The sequence below is a fragment of the Nesoenas mayeri genome (assembly GCF_963082525.1).
Source record: "Nesoenas mayeri genome assembly, chromosome: 3".
Classification (NCBI taxonomy): Eukaryota; Metazoa; Chordata; class Aves; order Columbiformes; family Columbidae; genus Nesoenas; species Nesoenas mayeri.
The window spans coordinates 51,813,837-51,818,772 of record NC_137544.1 but is presented as its reverse complement, the minus strand read 5'-3'; positions in this window follow the sequence as shown (position 1 = coordinate 51,818,772).

Sequence of the window (4,936 nt, the reverse complement as noted above, 5' to 3'; positions counted from 1 at the left end):
CTAAAAGATGATGTTCAGACATCATCTCCCAATTCTTGCCTCCTCACCACACTTCACGTAGCGTTTCAGATGCTTCAGGTGGGAAATGTGCTGTTTGCTGTAGTAAAGCAGCCAGGGACACAGACCACAGCAAAGACAGGGTCGCTTCCCCTGAAGACATGGAGGTTTTCTGCCTGTTTGGCTTTGCATGCTTCTAAACGCAAGCACTGTGTCAAGAAAAAGGTGAAGAACACATTTTCTTTTCCCCACAGCATGAATGCACCAGTGACTGCTTTTCCAGAAGCGAACAGATCCAAAGGAAAAGAGATTTTTTAGAACTTCAAAAGTTGGAAAAGAAGGCTCCTTGCCTTTCCAGTTCCAGTGCACAGAAATATTCTCCATTGGTGCACACGAGGTTTCAGCTGGCAGCTTCGGTAAAATTTTGCCACTCAAATCTTAGCTGGTATAAACCACTCCTAGAGCCATAAGTCCGGAGGGTCAGGAGCAATGAAAATAAAACATCTGGGCAGGGATTAATTATTTCTTAAAAGGAAGACCACAAATATATATATGTTTGTTTGTTTGTTTTGAGAATAAGTTTAAGAAAACAATGAAAAAACTGCATTGTAAAAGCAACTTCCTTTTTGCATCACTCACAGCTTGGCCAGCCTGGAAAGTGCACTACAGCAGTGATCCCATCCCCTAATACATGTGTGTATTTCCTTCAGTAATTCCTCGAAGTGCAAGTTGGTTTTAAAACTTCTGGCTTTAAAGCACTGTTTCTAAAAGGTAGTCTTTTGCCTTCTCATCTCTTTCAATGTCTGTCTTTGTTTGCTTTAGCTATAGAATTTTTCTCCTTTCTGCTTTGCTATTTTTTGCAGTAAATTAAAGTAGTGTGCATGCTTTCCATTATATATATCATTTCAAACATAGAAGATTTCCATCATTTTTTTACATCCTAAATACATTTGAAAAGCAGCATGCCTCACTTGAAATCCCATTTTTATGACAGTCAGAAGCAACAGTTTTGGCTACAATCCTTTTAATTACTTTTTCTTTGATTAAGAAAAATTTATTTCACAGAGTTATGTGTTTACACAAAAATACAAAATACAGAAAGGTCCTATATCAACAAAATGACACCGGTTTTGCAAATTATGCTGACTGCAAATATTTATCCCTTGAACATCTGTCAGACCTGTACTTCCTAGAAACATTTATAATAAGGTTTTCTTAATGCGGGTGGAAGGAAAGGTGAGGAAGGGAGCCTAGAGGCAAAATTATATACCATATGAAATACAATCTAATGAAGTGTGTAAGGTACATAGATATTAATTTTGTCTGCTGATCTTTCCTAAATAATACTCAAGGCTTCCTAAGCTTTTTTAAGTTTCTTTCCTCTGTTGCCTCAATTCATGAGGTTCAAGTGGAAAGAGACACTGACAAATTTCTGAACATAATTTCCAATAGAGCTAAAATATATTTTTTTTAATTCAGTGGGGCCCAGATAGCAACCAAACCAAATATTACTTTTTAAATTAAAAACTCCACATCTTATCAAAATTTGAGAAGGCTTGTGTGCATATGGGAAGCAGTTGTTGAAGGAGCCAGTCTGTATCCACTCCATCTCAAACAATCCAGCTGTTATCCAGCTGACATCCATCTCTTGTGCAAATTCTAATTTCATTCCCTCTAGTCCTAAGAAATTCCAGAAATTCCCTAAGAAATGGCTAATGAGCTTTTATCCCATGTTAGAAATGCAACGTGCTCTCAACAAACATCTTTGTAATGAAGGCATTAACCAAACTTTTTGTCACTGAGGATAGGATTGTTCTCCTAGTTGAATAAAATACTCAAAAAGCCTTCAGGACGTAACCGACTCTGCAAGATACCACTTGAGATGCTCTTCTGGCTCTTGAGGGACAGAGTATGTCAGCACCATATGCCAGGTCTTTCGAGACAAATGTTTAATAGACTTAAGGAGATTTCTAGGTTTGCTGTAATAAGAACCTGAGAATGGCCCTACTGGGTCAGATCCAAGATGATCCAGTACATTTGTTGCCTCTGGCAGTGGCCTGCAGCAGGTGACCAGAGAAGAGCTGAAGAGCTGGGTGACAGTGTACGGTGCTCTCTCATCCTCTGCTTGTATCCAGCCCCTGAATTAGAGGTGATTCCTTTGCATTTAACAGATCCCAATGGATTTTTCTTCTGTGATTTTCCTTCTTCAAGCTCCTATAGACATTTGGCTTTGTCAGTTCTCTTTCTGTCATACTTGCTCTAACGGCAGGTTTGTAATGTACAGCCTGCTGTGCCTGGGCCAGTACAGGTATTTCTGAGGGGGTTCGGAAACAGAACAGCCTGCTCCTGTGGGACAGCCTCCAAACAGTCATCTGCAGGACAATTCTCGGCATTAGAAAGGCAAATTGGTGTAGCAAAATCACCACCAACCAGGTGCAGGTGTACTAGAAAAGACCTCCTAGGAAGAACTTGTATTTTTGTTCAGAAGCTGAAGGCACATTTTCAATTTCACAGTCACCTTAGGCCAAGTAAGGAAGACCAAGTCCCTGAACGGCCAAGCTGAGGCACAGCAAGGTCAACAGAATTGCTTCTCTCTCTGTATGACTTTGGGGGCAAAACTGGACTAGGAAACCCTTGTACTCCAAGATCAATACATGTGCCCAGTGAGAGGACACGGCATGGCTGTACAAGCAATGGGCACCTTTCATTGGCAGCTGAGTGCCAATGTTTTTTTGTCTGAAAGCACACTTTTGAAAGCTGAAAGCCACTGTGAGCGAGGAGGAGTTGTTCCAGCACGGAGTCAGAGCACATGGCCAGTTTCCGCAGCTTCCTTTCTCTGTGGGAAGAATAGGCAAGAATTTCTGACATTTACAACAGGGATACGCCAAAACAACAGTCTTCATCCTCCTTTGTAGTCACAGCAGCTCTTTGACTTTATCACACCATTGATTCATAGCATCAGAAATTCTAGTGTTAAAACCAGAAATATCAGATATTTCCCAAGCTTTTGTATAGACCCAGTGTATTCTCCATAGCTTTGAAATCGGCTACACTTACAGAATCTTTTATTTTTCCCATATATTTTACTACTGCAACCCTTTGTTGACCAAAACAGGGAATCTGCAGATTCCCTGTGCATGTGCATTTGGCTGAGTAGTAAACTGTAGGAGCTATAGTAGCAGCACCCAAAGCTGGCACCTCCTTGGAGACGGAGCACCCTGATGTTTGTGGTTTCAGGTTTGATGTCAGTCTGAGCTAAGGAGAGCCAAGGCTCTACACAAAATTCTGAAGAGTGGTCAGTAATGTTCACTGTCCCAAAAGGCCTGAGTTGCTGGAGCAAAATGCTCAGCGCTTTTAAGAAAAAACCAAAATATATTTATTGCAGGCTGGGTCCCTGAGAGCAAGAATAGGTCTTGACAGTCCATTTTTGCAAGTGAGGGTTTTTTGGATGCTGGCTCAGCATTCTGCTGAACATAAAAAATTGTATCATGCACTAGTCATGGAAAAAAAATGGACTTTTGGGGTTTTTTCCACTTTATTTATTGGCAGGGGAGGGCATGTACTAGACCTGCAGCTTCTGTATGGCTAGAAAATTTTCATTCTTTTGTTATTTAAATTTCTGACTTATCTCCAAACTTAATATCTTGCTATGTCCATCCCCACTCACAATTGTTTGCTGATAAAAAATATGTTACTGAGCAACTTGCTTTGAACCTGCTCTGTCTTTTCTTTTTAATATCACTAACTTTCATTTTTTGCATGCTTGCAGATTCTACAGCATAGAATGTCCTCCTGTTGTCCTTGTTTCTGATGTTAAAAACCTGTTCCATCCTTTTGCAAACGACTTTCTTCTATCAGCCTGCAAACAACAAAAGAGGCTTTAAAGATAAAAGGAAGAGGAAGCCAGATTCACTTTTCAATAGCCTCGGGACCGGACACTGTCCCATAGAACAGTGGAGTTTGGCTGCAAAAGCCTAAAGATGATTGAATTAAGCTCACACATGTAATGTCTTGTTCCCACAGGACAGCCCCGAGTGGCCTTTCAGCACTGGTCTGTTGCTAAAAAGATATATAAAGAAAAACCCTGAAACATGATCTGGAATCAATATGATATTATTCTTTCCTTTCCTTGCTTTGCACTTTGCTGCTTTCAGTCTGACAATACTCCAACCTTCAGCCTGACCTCTGCAGAGATCCTGCTCCCTCTGGAGCAGCAGTGGATGCTCTGCAGCCCTTTGCATCTTCCTTAAGGTCAGATAACAAAAGTCTCACAACTAAACATTTGCATCTTCTTGCTTGTGCTTTTTTTCCAGCTGAACGTGTCTGCAGAATCTTGTGCTTTAAAAAGTAGTACAGATTAATGCAGAAGATTGTAATTTTGAATGTTCCTTTTTTTTTTCTCTGCATACAATGGCTCAATTTGTTTCAAACAGCCTTCCTAGAATTTCCTCTTTTTAGAGGGGTGCTGGTGCCCCCTGTGTTCACATTAACTCCTTCAACATATGCACTTCTTTCTTCACATGTGCTTTCTCAGAAAGCTGGGGTTTGCTTACCACATGATGTACTCTAACATATCAAAGCAAATACTCAAAGCAGTTTTCCAAAAAATGAGAACCCAAAAGCCCTTACACAGCAATTTAATCTTTAACTCTTCAAACATCGTTTTCTTAGACTGATATCCTAACTTATTAAAGAATAAAATATCATTACACTGTTTAGGAAGTGCAATTCTGCATCAATAAAACTGCAGTCTTTTCTTCAGCTGTAGAACTAGGCTAGGCCACTGAAAATAAACATGTATTTTTGGAAAGTATTGTTCTAAACACATCAAAGCAGCAGTATTTATTCCGTGTTTGTACACAGCAGAAATTGAAGATGTAGAATGATATGATCATGCTGCAGTTTTAATTTCCTGCATAAAAATAAACTGTATACTACA